Source organism: Zootoca vivipara, chromosome 7 (assembly GCF_963506605.1).
Source record: "Zootoca vivipara chromosome 7, rZooViv1.1, whole genome shotgun sequence".
In the NCBI taxonomy this organism is placed as follows: Eukaryota; Metazoa; Chordata; class Lepidosauria; order Squamata; family Lacertidae; genus Zootoca; species Zootoca vivipara.
The window spans coordinates 53,360,241-53,376,741 of NC_083282.1; the positions used below are offsets into that span (position 1 = coordinate 53,360,241).

Below are 16,501 nucleotides of genomic sequence, written 5' to 3' on the forward strand. Positions count from 1 at the left end.
GTTTACTTAGATACTTGCTGGCAGATTTTAATTTTTTTATCCTATTGAGGGTGTTAAGCAAAATCCTACAAAACAGTTTCCGTCCTCCCTTCCCAACAGGTGGGCAGGGTTTGCAACACCGAGCGGGCTTACCTGATCTGGTGCCTCCCACCTGGGTCAGGATGGCTATCGTCCCGCCCCCGGTCTGGGAGGACAATGGACGGCCGGCTGGGGGTGGGGTGAAGGCCAAGGAAAAGAGTGGTTCAGTGTGTGTGCCCCCAATAGGAAGTGGTACCTTATGCAATTCACTTTGCAGACTTGTCTAAAACCATGGGATACATTATCAGCAGGACATAATTATTCCTTTAATACTCTTCAGTAATAGCAGGAATACAAGAAAATGGCCACAATAAAAGGAGCCCCGTATACACAGAGGGTATATTAGCTCCAGGTCAGGAGCATATGGGCTTCTTTCCTCTGCAGGTGCTGATATAACAAGCACTCTTGTTTGCTCAATTTGCTGAATTACAGCATGTGTGCATGCATGCGAAAGAGAAAAAATACAGGCCAGACATAAAAACAAGTTTAAAACAGAATACAATACTCACCGATTCATATTTAAATATTCCCGTAACTCAACGATCAGAGGCTGGAACATCCCCATTGCAGTCAATAGGAACTTCAACTGTTCTTCAGGAATTTAATTATAACTTAGATCTTCATCAGAAACAGGCAATGCAGTGTTGTAGCCCTAAAGAGAAAGTATTCCTGTGAAACATATAAAAACAAGAAATAGGCTGTGCAGCTTTAGAACATGAATCATTGCTCTAATGGAAGAACTACTGCAGAGAATATATTTTTAATGATGTACAAAAACTAACTACTGTAACTAGACAGCACAATTGTAGCACAGCCATTGATGAAGAAATGTCAAAAGGAAAAAGGCACTCTGGATTTCCTTTGTTTCAGAGCTTTAGCTTTATAGAGGTCTGCTACTCATATACAGTTGATTCAGTCAATTACTGCTAATCAACTACGGTACCTACATATTTGCAAAGCAAAATCTAAAAAAGGAAAGGCCAGCTAAAAATACGCACATATTGGATCACTTTGATTTGGATGGCAGAGAAATCAGCTTTTTGTAGGGAAATTCTACCATCCATTCAACTTTGATTCACACAGGATTTTAGAACATATCTACCGGTATCTGTGCATATACAATGCAAATATAATACGGATTACGTGCTTCCCCCCACTCCAACACAGACAAAAAACCTAGTTAACAAGAGGAACAAATATTGAGTTTAAGGAGGGCAATTTACAAGGGAAAACTAACTTGTCTAAATGCAGCAAAAGTGTTCCTATTAACAATATGGACAGAATGCAGAGTTTCATCATCCCTACGCAAGACACAACTTTACAGTGATGCTTATGATACTACTTGCTGATAAAAAGAATCCTCACACACCAAAAACATCTGTGGGTACATAGTAAATCATTCCTCACATTGTTCTGTGCTCACAACTAGGGCAGGCTAGCTTTTCCTGGAGGAACCTTTTGTCCTTAGAAGCAATCCAATTTATCCTCTGACATCTAGCCCCATGGGGAATCTCTCTATTTGCATGTCTTTGGCCTCCCACTAAGCAGATTTCAATAGGTATGCTGAGATAGGGTTGGCCAGGGGTGCCAATCTGGAGAACTTTCTGTGAATTTTAGCAAACAACAAAGGAGTCACATGGGATTTGGGGACAAGAAGGGGGGGCGGAAGAGGCAGAAGGGAGTACAATAAGGAACTCCCCATTAAGATTATCTAAGACAAGGAGAAGTGTCTTATTTCGTCATGAGTGGCAATTCATTCAACAGAAACCTGAGACTTGCAAGAGGTGAAGATAAGCAGACCTAAGATAAATTTGGTAAGAACTTGCTGTGAACTAGAGAACTAGGAATATGTCAACCAACTACATTCAGTCCATTAACTTAACTCTTTAATCATCATTCCAAGCTGAAACAAAATCTAGGCACATGCAAGCACATACCTTACAACTTCCTTGAAGTCATCCCCCTCTCCCAACACACACCTTGTTCTATTCCCCACTGTTAAAATCTGGATTGCAAGCTCCTCACAACAGGACCTGTTTCAGATATATTGATGGCACTATACAAACAATCCCAAAACCTACAGCAGAGAAAGCCTGGCTTTTCAGCAACATAGTACAAACAACAGAATCTTAACAAAATAAAAAAAATCCTTCAGTAGCACCTTAAAGACCAACTAAGTTTATATTTTGGTATGAGCTTTCGTGTGCATGCACACTTCTTCAGATCTAGTGTATCTGAAGAAGTGTGCATGCACACGAAAGCTCATACCAAAATATAAACTTAGTTGGTCTTTAAGGTGCTACTGAAGGAATTTTTTTATTTTGCTTCGACTCAGACCAACACGGCTACCTACCTGTAACTAGAACAGAATCTTAAGATTAGCCACAAAAAAAATCTATTTCTAAAAGAAAAATCATTCGCAAGAAATATCGTATAAACTAACTGTAAGGCATCAATAAGCATGTGCTATGAGCCACATGATTTACTGTACATGGAGGTTTGAGACAGTTTTTATTAAGATCACTTTCCAAAAAGTTCATATGCACAGTTGTAACCATCATACAGTGGTATGAAACTACACCATTATTTGACTATGTATGTAATTCACTAGTATTTTTTTTATTCCTCACAGAGACCAGGAACCAGTTTTTTAAAAAGCAATATACCGTGTGTGTGTGTGTGTGTATTTCACAGGGATGGATCAAACAACAGACATCCCCTGCATGCACTGTTGTTTAACTCATTAAGGATCCCAAGAACATGTGGTAAAGTAGTTAACTTGTTAACAGTGCAAATACAAAATCTGTGAACTGTTACAGAAAGGTTTAGTAATATTGATTGGTGGGAAGAGTATCAAAAAGTATATAGAACTATTAATGGATAAGAGAGGTGAATTAAAAACAGATGCATATCCTTCTCCACTCACAGTTTTACTTTTTCTGCAACAATACAAGATATCTCAGCTTATTATATTGTGTCGTTTTTCCAAGGAGCTTAGAGTGGATCTCTAGCTTCTCAAAAGCCATGTTAGGTAGGTTAGACTGAGAGTTTGTAATTTGCCTATAGCAAATTAAGAACTCCCCAGTAAAACTTAGGAATGCTAGTACCATGTTTCTCCGAAAATAAGACACCGTCTTATATTTATCTTTCCTCAAAAAACACACTATGGCTTATTTTCAGGGGATGTCTTTTTAAAAAATTAAGTATGATACAGTTTAACCTACACGGTTAAACTGCCTATCACTATGGCTTATTTTCGGGGTATGGCTTATATTCCTTGAATGCTTAAAAATCCTGCTATGGCTTATTTTATGGCTACGTCTTAATTTCGGAGAAACAGGGTAGCACAGGAGGTATCTGAGGCAAGGCCCAAACATGGGGGCAGCCAAGGGGAGGCAGGGGGGCACCTGTGCCCCCTAAATCAAGTAAATAAATAAAAATACTTAACTGAGGTTCTGTCCCCCCCCAAAAAAAACCCCATAAATCTTGGCTACACTACACCCATGGGTCCAAGGCTAATATTCCAGATGCTGCACCATATAGGCTTGCATTATAATAATGACCAGGCACATTACAGCTTGAAATCCCATTCTCTCACCCCAAAACATAAGGAAATGGGAGCAGGGGAGCAATCTATCTGAATAGACTTGTTCAACAGATGGAATAAATTGAGACCTGTAGCTGTCTCCTCATCAAAAGTCCCCATCACCACATCTGACCTCTCCTTAAACAAGACCAGCCACAAACACACAGACTTGAGGCAGTTAGCTTAAGCTTGGTGTTCTGTTTTCTCTGCCCCTTTAATAGAGTGTGTCCAAACGAAGTCACAAGCTTGACATGTCACATGAGGAATAGGAACACTGTCCTCTTCTTACAAGTTAGAAGCCTCTAGAAACCTCCTGAATCGTCAGACAGCGTGATCTTTCTTTTTTAAAACTCACACGTCGTTTGGTTGAGAAAAATAAATTACTAATCATTCTTCATGGTTCACTATCTGTAATTAGCTGACACTATTTTGCAGAACAACGCTGATCCAGCTCTATAACCATTACATTGATAAAGTTTCCCAAGACGGCTTCTGTATACCAGTATATACTTAGATTTATACCATATAGGTTTGAGACTGTGTTCCAACCAGCATGCTTGTTGATAACAACACATACACACAAACCACTGCCAGTTTTATGTGTTTTATTTTAAGCATTTTCCCCTTGAAAGTGTTTCCAGAGCCAAGAAAAGCAGCCAGCTGCAATTATAATAGCGGCATAATGTTGCCTTGATGGGAATGAAGCCGGAGTGTTTCATTCAGATATTGGACACTGTAAAAATTAAGACAAGAATAATATATGCAAACCATACCAAGGAAACAAGAGTTTTGCCAAGGACTTGAAGAAATCCTCTGATAGGAAACCAGATCATCATACCATCACTCAAGTGGGGGCCAAAAATGTAAAGTATAAAAACTCAAATTAAAAAAAAAACAAGAATCTTTATTGATCTGATCGTCATGACCCTATAACAGCTCCAACTGGAGTTAGCAATTTACTTAAGACCATGCAAACAATGTGGTCCTGCAGATGTTGCTGGAGTACAACCCCCATCTGCCCTGGCCTTCAGACATACTGGCTGAAGCTCATGGGAATTATCTAGAAAGCCTGTCAGAATTACACACAAAAACAACCTAGATGTATGACACTATGCCACCATACTGTCCAAGCTATCACTACACCATCATCAGTAAAGCCAAGCATACATTCCATCAGACTTAACCACCATTTGATGGTTCCTAGTAGGCTGTTTTGTTTTTTCTATCCCACATCTTGGTAGTCACATAGTAGGACCAATTTGTAATGACCAAGGGGCCATTTCCCCTAGCCACCCATGAGACACTTCTCTGGGGGTGGGTCCTGCACAGCTGGGAGGAAAACTTACCCTCTGTCAGATTGTTGAAAGCCCCAAAGTCTTGATCAATATCACAGAAAACTGACCTACTGCTTGTAAATAGCAATGAAAAAAATATTTCCATGAGTGGTGGGTTTCACTGCCTTTGGCCAAAGCTTAATGGATTCTCATGTGCTTAACTGTACCGCAGGCAGTTTTAAATATCTACTCCAGTCTATGTACAGTACTTCTGATAGGTTTTCTATTTTGACAGCAGAACCTTGTGGCACCTTAGACTAACAAGCTTACTGCAGAATACATTTTTGTTGACTACAGTCCACTTCAGACTCATGAAGTGCTATCGTAAGTTGGCAGGTATATATATATATACACCTATGCACATAAAGTAAAATGAAAAGAAAGAAATTTAAACAGTATCGTCAGAGGGAAGTGAAATAGAAGATAATGTAGCCTGTGATAATTTCACAATTGCTTAAATGTATATGAAAAATAAATTAACTACTCTGGTAGGATTTAAAAAAAAGTGTTATCTGAATTCAGATCACAGGTGATAGAACTGAACTTCTTTATAAGTTGTGATTCAGAAGTTTCATAGTGGCATCTCCTCTGAAGCTCCTTTGTTCAAGAGGGACAATTTTAAGGTCAACAGAGTGTATGCCCTCAGAAGTTGAAATGTACTCCCACTGGTTTCTGAATATTGTCCTTTCTGGTGTCTTGCTTACAGGCAGTATCCCCATCCACCACAACTTAAAGCAGCTAGTCACTAGGTACAATAGGACATATAACAGAGACACATACAAAGTGACCAGCTGATGCCAACTCTGCCCCCCTATCTACTTTGGCAGCACTATTACAGAACCTAATAATGTCAGCCACAATGTCATGGACTCACTCACAGCTCATCTTACAGTGTGATATATGCTATCCCCTTCCAGCAGTGCCCTTTTGCATATACATAGGTCAAGCAGGCCCATCTCTACACAAATGAATAAATGTATACAAATATGGCACCAGAAAAGGAAAAAAATCAGCAGTGTGAGAAGAATTGAACCTAATGTTGGTTTTAAGGTAGCCGTTATGGAACAAATAAACTTCACAAGGAAACTCCAGCAAAAATCTGCTGAATTGCAATTTATGAAAAAGTTTAACTTCATTCATTTGGGGCTTAACAGACATAATGGTTTCTTGTTCTACTACCGGAGTTAATTTAATAGTGGATGCAAAGTTAATTCTATTGTCACTTAGCAATGCTAATTGTGCCTTTAGTGCTGTGGTTGAAGAATCATTTTGCACTAATTTGGACTCTACTAGAATTGTTGGCTGTAGCCTGTGAAATATTATGCCATAAAAGAAATAAACTTTAAGGTATCACAAGACTCTTTGTTGTTTTTCTTGCAAAAGACCAACATGGTCGTTCTTCTGGAAATTATTTCTGCATGTGTATTTCCGTATGATTATATATAGTACCAAATTTATCTTACATAGTTTTATCAATATGAATTACTTTTTTTGTAATGGCTTAAAGCCAGAAACTTTTTAAAAAAACAATTAAGTAACCCAACCATGTGGGAAGGGGCACAACATATGGGTGCCAATCAGAATCAGCATCCTGCCAGAGAAACAGTGTGCCAGTTCTGTAGGATCCATGTGGTCTGATTAGAGAGAAGTGGCTTCCATGTAGCTATGTTAACATAGCATGACAGAAAGGATAGCAAGGCAGAACAAAATGGACTCCCTTATCTTCCACGTTGTAGTACTGCAATACCAAGGATACAACAGCCATGCTATATCATTAACATATTTATGTCTCACCCTTCCTCCAATTGCTCAGGGTGGTGTACATGGGAGATAATCCTATGTTAGCCTCATAAATAATCCTACATGATAGATTTCTCCAAGAAAGATGCTGACCCAAAGTCACCCACTGAGATTTACAGATTCAAATACAGTACAGGTTTAAGTCCAAAATCCTACATTTGCTTTCTGTGTCAACACCCAAATGTTTTAATTATTTAGGACACCATGTTTATAAGGAAGTTAAAAATATTTTTGTAAAAATTATGGAAAGATTTAAAAACACGTGATCGTAGGGTTGCCAGAAACAGTGTCTTTCACCCATTCAGTGCCTAGGTAAACAGGAATGGGGATGCAGGTCTTGGTGGCTGCTCCCAGACTTTGGAACTCCCTTCCTAGAGAAGTTAGACTGGCTCCATTCCTGCTGTCTGTCCTCTACTGGCTGGTGAAGACCCTTCTGTTCCAAGAGACCATTTAGAACTGACTGTTTTTGAGGAAAGGGCTGGTACTGTGATGTTTTTAATATCTGCATTTTTAATGGATCTTTTTATACTATCTAAATCCTATTAAGTACATTTTAATGATTGCCTTTTCTATGTTTTTAGCTTTTTCTAGTTTATCTGTGTAAGCCACCCCGAGTCCCCGACGGAGAAAAAGGTGAGATATAAATAAATATTATAATAATAATGTTTTAAAATTTATCCTGAAAGTTAATTTATCCTGAATGAGAGCCAGTGTGGTGTAGTGGTTAAGAGAGGTAGACTCGTAATCTGGGGATCCAGGTTCGCGTCTCCGCTCCTCCACATGCAGCTGCTGGGTGACCTTGGGCTAGTCACACTTTTCTGAAGTCTCTCAGCCCCACTCACCTCACAGAGTGTTTGTTGTGGAGGAGGAAGGGAAAGGAGAATGTTAGCTGCTTTGAGACTCTTTCGGGTAGTGATAAAGCGGGATATCAAATCCAAACTCTTCTTCTTCAGTATGAAGGTGACAGGTGCACCTCACTATGAAGGGAATTACAAAAATGGGGAACCATCACTGAAAAGGCCTTGCCACAGCCCACTGCCAACCAAGCAGCTCCTAGTGATGGCACCAATAACAAGTCCTCACTGGACATTCGAAATTAGTAAGTTTTTGATTGGTTGGCAAAGCTTTTTGTAAAAAGGAATGTTACAGTTAAGCTATTACATTAAGAAATAGGAATAAATCATTTCTCAATGAAAGCCATTTTTATATTTTAAAGAAATATATTCATTGATAACATATGAAACACACACACTAGAATTACATCAATATTTACTATAATAATTTCTAAATTGAAATGTCAATCTGACGCTTGAAGTCTTGCGAACAGTTGACTCTGAATTTGAAGCTCTTATTAGTAATAATAAAAAGAAGAGAAACAACAGCCTGTCTACCTTGCACCAAGGTCTGCTTTGCACAACTCGTGCAACTAGCTCCCTGCACTTCTCTAAACATCAAAATGAAAGAACTGGTTGTCAAAAGGTAGCAGGTGGACTGTAAAGCTGTGTTTGATTTCTAGCTTGGAGTGGGATCATCACTGTTATAACACAGCATTTTCTCCAGTCTGTTAAAAACATTGCTGCTTATCTAGTATGGCAGTAACCTTCTCTAATGATTTTTAGACATTCTAAGGGACAAATATGACTTCAGTAAACAGAGGCAAACATTTCTGGGCAAATCAACAATTTAAAAAATCACATTCCCTGCTCCCCCAAAAAACCCTGGAAGAAACAGCCAACTTTAAAGTGGTATTCAGAGGTAGTGTCATTGATGTTTAACAGATGGGAGCCAAATAGGGATTACTGAAAATTCATTTAAGAGTGGGCAACACATAGACTAGTAGAACTGATAAGGAGGTAGAGAAGGCACGCATCAGTTTTTAATGCCAGCTGGTCACTCTAGTGTTTGTTTGCTACAATGTTGAAATGTTTACCGGTAGCATTGCCAGTCTTACTGGTGAAAAAGCGGCCTGAATTTATATACATTATCTGTTGTTTTTAACAGATTTTTAATACCAAGAGCCATAAGGATTCAAACAAAGAAGAAAACATTCAATTTTCTTGCATTACTTATAAATTAAGTTTAGAAAAATGTTATGTTTTCACTGACTGATACAACACAGGTGTCAATGAGTATACTGATCTCAAATAAATTATTATTCCACTGTGCTTTTCTGAACAGGACATTTTTTGCTGTGATCCATTTAGAAAAAACTAATCAAGATTGCATAAAATATTGCATTACTAGGAGAGCTGAGCCATTCTGGAAGAACATGCCACACATTCTCAAAAACATACCTCAAAAACATTCTCAAAAACAAGGATCAAACTCAGGGAAAACTGGCTCTGCCAGGTTGTAGTACAAGCTACATTGCAAAGTGTTGATTGGCTGGCACTATGACGTCACAATCCCTCCTCCCCAGGGAAATTTTGCAACTTAAGACAACCACATAGGAAGTTAAGTCAATGAAATGTACATGCCATAGGTGCCAACTTCCAGATTTAAAAATCCAGGATCGGCAGCTGCGCGGAACCCGAAGTCGCACTGCGGCCATTTTGGAACTGGGTAGAGCGACACCGGAAGTTGCTTCTACGCATGCTGTAACCCATTTCCAAAATGGCCGCAGCGCCGGAAGTCGTGATGCAGCCATTTTGGAACTGGGCAGAGCAGCACCGGAAGTCGCTTCTACGCATGCTCTGCCCATTTCCAAAATGGCCGCTGTGCCAGAAATCGCTTCTGTGCATGTCCAGAGACTCCAGACATGCACAGAAGGAGCCTCCCCGGGCCGGTAAGAATCCGAAGGATTTACGGGTTTTTTAAAAAACCGGGCTGCCAGCGGGAAATGGCTGGAAAAACGGGGTTTCCCGGGGAATACGGGATACTTGGCAGCTATGGTACATGCAGTCCAGCAGCCCTTCTAAAGCATGGAGCAACACCGATTACTCAGCATTAGAATTGCTGGTAAGTATACCTGTCAATTAGATTTACACAGAGAAAGAGCACACCATGCAAGAGGAAAAACAATGTGGTGTCTGCTGTGCACACTGCACACAGCAAAAATGCCTTTCAGACTCTCACAGGCGTGGATGGATTAGAATGGCCTTCAAGGCGGGCCCAGATTATGTGCTCCCCCCCCCCTTTAATGTAAGTAAGTCTCTAATCCTCAGAGATGGAAAGTTATGAAGCAAAATCTGCAAGCACCTTCTAAATCAGGGGTCAGCAAACTTTTTCAGCAGGGGGCTGGTCCACTGCCACTCAGATCTTGTGACGGGCCAGACTATTTTTTTTGGGGGGGGGGGAATGAACAAATTCCTATGCCCCACAAATAACCCAGAGATGCATTTTAAATAAAAGCACACATTCTACTCATGTAAAAACACCAGGCAAACCCCACAAATAACCTAGAGATGCATTTATAAAAAAGGACACATTCTACTCATGTAAAAATGCTGATTCCCGGACCATCCACGGGCCGGATTTAGAAGGCGATTGGGCCGCATCCGGCCCCTGGGCCTTAGTTTGCCTACCCATGTTCTAAGTGATTTCTTTGAGATAAGTCAGCCTGGCTACTACCTCCCCTCAGTGTTTTTAACTAATGAGTGAAGTCAGAACTTGATTGATGACTGCATTGTTTAGATCAGGGGTCAGCAAACTTTTTCAGCAGGGGGCTGGTCCACTGTCCCTCAGACCTTGTGGGGGGGCTGGACTATAATTTTTTTGGGGGGGGAATGAACAAATTCCTATGCCCCACAAATAACCCAGAGATGCATTTTAAATAAAAGGGCACATTCTACTCATGTAAAAACATGCTGATTCCCGGACTGTCCGTGGGCCGGATTTAGAACCTAAGGTAGGCCTTAAGTTGCCTACCTGGTTATAAATTCCTGGAGGCCTAAGAGCTACTATTTACCTCCCCCCTTTAGTGCACTTTCCCCGCCTACTATAGTTTTCTAATCCTTGGTGTCAGTGTATTACTGTAGTTCTAAAGACTGACTATAGATTTCCCCCTTTGCCCTTCCTTCCTTTCTAGCCAGCAGGATACAGTGTTCCTATGCTTGATTCATCTGAGATCTGATGCTCCATTGCCTAAAAGCTACTTTCTATGAATGCTACCACACGATAAATGTGAGTGGATGTTAAACACACAACCAGCTCCCCTCCATGGTAAATGAAAACTTTGCAAAGAGGCTTACTTAGGCATGCTCTCTGAATAATAAACTTACAGTAAAATGGTATGTGTATACACTCAGAAGTAAGTTTCCCAGGTCCTAGTCCATCACTCTAAACACTACACCAGTGGTGGCGAACCTATGGCATGTGTGGCAGAGGGGGCACTCAGAGCCCTCTCTGTGGGCACATGTGCTGTCGCCCCAGCACAGAGTTCGTTACTAGAAAGCCAGGAATCGAGGCTCGTCGTCGTGACGCAAACACGGGGATGGATTTGTATTGGGCGCTTCATTATTTTGTTCAGAATTGTAATCTTTGTTATGATTTTCTCATGCAGCATGTTTTATATTCCTATGTTCAAAATTTTTGTAGACTCCAAGTCAGGAACACGCAAAAAGGAATGCAGCAAAAGAAAAAGACGAAAAGAAAAGCAAGAACAGAGAGTGGAAGATCGTTGAATGCAATGGGAAAGCGTTCTGTCTTCTGTGCAATGAAAGTGTTGTGTATCACACATCAAGTGTCAGATGACACTTTGACACCAACCACAAAAGCGTTCCCCAGCTTGGTGAAACTGAAACAAAAGAGTTTCTCAAAGGGAAATTGAGGAAATACCATTCCCAGTAACTTAGTTTTTGCAACTCTCTTTCTAGAACAGATCATCTGACAGCTGCCACTTTTCAAATTTCACTGTGCATAGCCAAACATGGTAAGCCCCTCTCTGATGGGGATTTTATCAAAACAGCCATGTTGTCTGGGAGTAATTCCCTTTTTCATGATTTCCCAAATAAGGATAAAATTACTGAACAGACAACCACAAGGTGTAGGGAAAACGGCAGAAAGGATGTTTTGTGATAGCAAAAACCTTGCAGAGAAAACTGCAGGTGCAGCTGAAATATTTTCCAAGTCAAGAAAATGCATTTAGAAAATTCCACAACATTTGCAGACAATCCTACAAGCCGTCGGCAAATCTGCAAGGCATTTCCTAGTGTTGTAGCAGTTGTTTTTTCTAAACTGAAACCTCAGTATTACAGTTACATTGCTGCATTGGTACTTGGCGATCAAGAAGCAAGTTTTGGGTTGCCATTTGGGCACTTGGGTCTCTCAAATGTTTGCCATCACTGCACTACATTACATGCTTGGCCACCGACCTGTACACAATCACACAAGGCAGAGAGTTTAAAAGCTCATCTGGTGTGGAAAGTGCTTTTAAGCTCTCTGTGTTGCTTACTGGGCTCTGGAGGCCTTTGTGAGATCTTATGGTGCCATCCGAGATCTCGTGATGCCTCTAGAGTCCATGCAAGAGATCTTCCCAGAGCTGAATAAGACAACAGGAGTGTGACTTTGCTTCATCTCCTTCATCTCTCTGTGCTTTTGATACCACTGACCATGGTGTCCTCCTGAACCATCTATGTGGGATAGGTATTGGGAGCACTGTATTACAGTGATTCCACTTCTATTTCCAGGTTCAATTCTCGAGAACAACTGTTTTGCAGAGTATGATTTTATCTGCAGTGCTATTTAGCATCTACATGAAGCTGTTGGGAGAGACCATTAAGGGATTTGGAGCACATTGTCAACAATACGCCAATGAAACTTATTTCTCCATAGCCTCTTAATTAGGTGAGGCTGTGCAGGAACTGGCCCAGTATGCAGTTGTGGACTGGACGAGGGCCAATAAACTGAGCTTGAATCCTAGTAAGACGGAAGCTCTGTGGATGAGTAGTTCCCAAGTCTGGGAAACAGATCAGTTAGTTACCTGTTGCCAGTTCTGGATGGGGCTGCACTTCCTTTGAGGGGAAGATACATAGCTTGCAGGTGCTCCTCGGTCCATGCTTCTCACTGGGGGCCCAAGTGGCTAAGACTGCTTTCTGCTAGCTTCAGTTGGTGAAACATTGGGATAGTTTAGCTATGGTAATCTAGGCATGGGTAACATTAAGGGTTGTTAAGAAACTGCATCTAGTGTAGAATGCTGCAAGAAGGCAGTTGAAGGTTGTGCCCTATTAACGCCACATAAAACCTGTGTTGAACGAGCTGTATTGACTTCCAATATGCTACTGGGGCAAGTTTAAGATCTTGTTACTGGCAAATAAAGTCCTGAACTTGGGACCAGTTACCTCCAGGAAGGCCTGTCCTCGTTATACCCCTGCCTAGATGCTTCAATCCTCAAGAGAGAAGCTTTTAGTAGTGCTTTATGCTCCTGAAATTTGTCTTATGTCCACTAAGACCAGAATCTTTCATGTGGCGGAAGCTGCCCTTTGAAATGTGCTTCCCACGAACATCAGGCACACACTTATAGTACTGGCATTTAGATGTCTACTTAAAACTCAACTGTTCACCCAGTCTTTCTCTGAGGGGTGATCCAGCAACGATGATGTATTAATCTGATCTAATTATTTGTGATATATTCTGTACATGTTTTATGAATGTGATTTTATTCTTGATTTTATGCTGTTCAGCACTATATTTTTCCTTAATGTTGGTGGTATGCCAGTTTTTGCAAACAAACAAATATTTGTGTACACTTCAAATCTAGTGGAATTGAGCCAAATAATGATCCTTTATTGTAAATCAATTAGTAAGCCTTTGTCATTTACAGCTAAGCACAATTATGTGCCACAGTTCAAAAGAACAGTCCACAGAAAAATACAGATCTGTCAAGGCTCAGTACATAGAATGTATCCAGGTCTAGTTTTTTAAAATAGAAGTAGACAGGCCATGTCAAACCTTCACTGGCAATGAATTCTGAATTCAAGAAGTGTCGTTAACAGTTGGAAAGCATGGAATTTCAAGGACTTCAATATAAAGTGGAAGGCTGTCAGGAAGCCAGTAGTGCAAGACCTCTGAGAGAAGCCATGCATATACCCCTGCAAAGTGAGAGGAACAATGAAAAGAGTACCAAGCTGCTATATAATTTCCCAGTTAAAATGGGACAGTGATGAAATACGTAATGTAATTAGCACCTGGGACAGGTTGTAAGGTAGCAAGATAATTTCTGATGGGGAGGAAAGTGCATGCACATGCGCGCACACACATATATACAGCTTCTATCCCAGAAACTCTGCCCCTGTTGGATGGATGGAGAACTTCTAGCTTGGACAGTTGCATAGCTAGCCGCCTGGCTGCCCGGGACGGCAAACGCGAAGGCACCCCTCCGAGGGGTGGGGTGTCCACCGCGCACATGCATCATGTGTCACGACACATGTGTCATGACGCACAACGCACGCGGTGCATGCACACACAGGCATGTGATGCGGCGACGCAGCAAACCCCGCGAGCAAGCCGCGGAGTGAGGCAACCTTGGTTGCGTCGGGGCTTCTCCTCCATGGTGACGGCCGTCGGAGGTGGTCAGCCCTGCCCAGCCTGCTGCCCCCTATTACTACGCCACTGAGTTTGGGACAGACCCTCTCCTTTTAATAGTTCCCTCTCCTTTTAATAGTTCCAAAACCAGTTTGGAGTGAAGCAATTCTCTTCACATTTCTCATCTTTCTTTGTAATAATTAATTGGAAATAAACTGTTACCCAATATATAAAGTGAGCAATTGTCCCAGAGAATAATTTCCTCATTAAGCATGCAAGAACCTGAAGAAATTAAAAAATATACTAAAAGCTCTGTCCTGATCACGTTTATGCTTCAGGTTGTATTACTGGTAAATAGGATAACACACTTGGTGGTAGAACAGTTAACTGCAATGAATGGAAATACTGTATCAGAACAAGCTCTAAAATGCACCAGTAATGATGCTTAAAATCTGGTTGTTCCATTTCAAATCTCACTTGCTAAACAAGTAAAGTGCCAGAATTCATCTGGTTTACTGACCTATTATAAAAATGACCAGCTTGCATAAAGGCAATAAATGAATGAATGAATAAATACTTTCAAATTGCTGTTCCACAATCAGACAGAAATGTCCGTACATTATCTACAAATTCCATATAAATTGCCTTATGACAGTGCATGTACAACTTGATTAGTCTCTAGAACCATAATGCCAATGTCTTAACTCTGTTGCTTTAAAATCCACCCCTTATTTAAATACATATAGCACCAGAGCAAGTGTCAAACCCATTCACACCACATTCACACCACCAAGGCGGAATGCTTTAATCTAGTTCCTTTTTTAAATGAAGGACTATTTTGAGATTATTTTGGAACTGGAATAAAGACTATTTGGGGTCACAGCTGCTGATCTTTTGAAGAAGCCCGGGGTGGGGTGGGGGACAAAGTACTAGTGAAACAGAAATGCAAACCAGATTCCTTTCTCAAATTATTCATTTAACATTTCTGATCACACGTCACTTCTTAAGTCATCTGAATGCTCAAGAGATTCCATAGGAAAGCTTTCCACCCTCTGACTTTTTAAAATCAATAATAATAATAACATATTCAAATGTATCTTGTGTGGTTTTCTTTTTATAGCAAGACTTGTCAGTGTGTGTGTGTGTGTGTGTGTGTGTGTGTGTGTGTGAGAGAGAGAGAGAGAGAGAGAGAGAGAGAGAGAGAGAGAGAGAGAGAGAGAGAGAGAGAAAATTCAGCTGTAGGACAGCATTTCTCAATTGGGTCTAACGCCACTGAATTGAAACAAACAAACTCGGAGAATATGAATGCAGTGCAGCACTTCACAGAAAAGCATACAGAACAAGGAAAAATAGCCATATTCACTATTTGTTAAAATTGCTCAGCTGCTATCCCATGGCAGTCATATGAGCAGGCACACAGCTGTGGCCCACATTTCTTGATCTGCGCTTCCACAGAATGGATAGAAATAATACAAATAAAGGGAATGTTATTGCATATGTCTGGGAAATACAAATACAGCTCATACCTCCAAATACAAATACAGGGAATGTTATTGCATAAAATCTGAGCGACTTTATCTGCAAAAAACTTTGCAAAATCATTGCAGGAGATCATGTGGCCCGTACCGGGTCCGGGTGGAGCAGGTGGTTCCGCTAAATTGCGAACCACCTGGAAGAGTCTCCTGCTGCTGTTTTCTGCAGATGCGATGGAAACGGTGAAGAAGGTCCTCTTCGCCGTCGCCATTGCCACTTGGTAGGCTCGAAGTTGAGCTCTAGCCCGTGTCCGGTCTGATTCAGAATGACTTTTCCGCCACCGGCGCTCTAGTCGTCTCAACGACTGTTTCATCGCCCTCAGCGCCAGGGAAAACCACGGGGCTGTCCAGGCTCCATGCAATCGGAGAGGGCGCTTCGGAGTCAGACTCAGTACAACCAAACCTCGGCTGTCAAACGTTTGGCTTCCGAAATGTTCGACAACCAAGGCGTGGCTTCTGATTGGTTGCAGGAGCTTCCTGCACTCAATCGGAAGCTGTGTTGGACGTTCAGCTTCTGAAAAACATTTGAAAACCAGAGCATTTACTTCCAAGTTTTCGGCGTTTGGGAGCCGAACATTCCAAAACAGAGGCGTTTGGGAGCCAAGGTTTGACTGTATTGTTTACACCATCTCTCTGTGACTCCAAGGCTTCTGACTGGGGACATTCCCAGCCCTGCCTGGAGATGCTGGGGATCCAACCTCAGAACTTCT

The 16,501-nt window shown here is 41.2% G+C and overlaps 1 protein-coding gene across 6 annotated transcripts in view; it reads right to left on the bottom strand.

Annotated features, from left to right (window-relative positions):
* Window positions 1-16,501, bottom strand: part of USP49 (ubiquitin specific peptidase 49) — a 48,909-nt gene that overhangs the window by 17,619 nt on the left and 14,789 nt on the right. For 4 of the 6 annotated variants that reach the window (XM_035121765.2, XM_060277055.1, XM_035121763.2 and 1 more), the window contains exon 2: window positions 588-730. The gene's annotated coding sequence lies outside the window, so the exon portion shown is untranslated. Of the gene's footprint in view, window positions 1-587; window positions 2,257-16,501 lie in introns of those variants that run through there. The other 2 variants (XM_035121764.2, XM_035121762.2) reach the window with 2 other exon arrangements.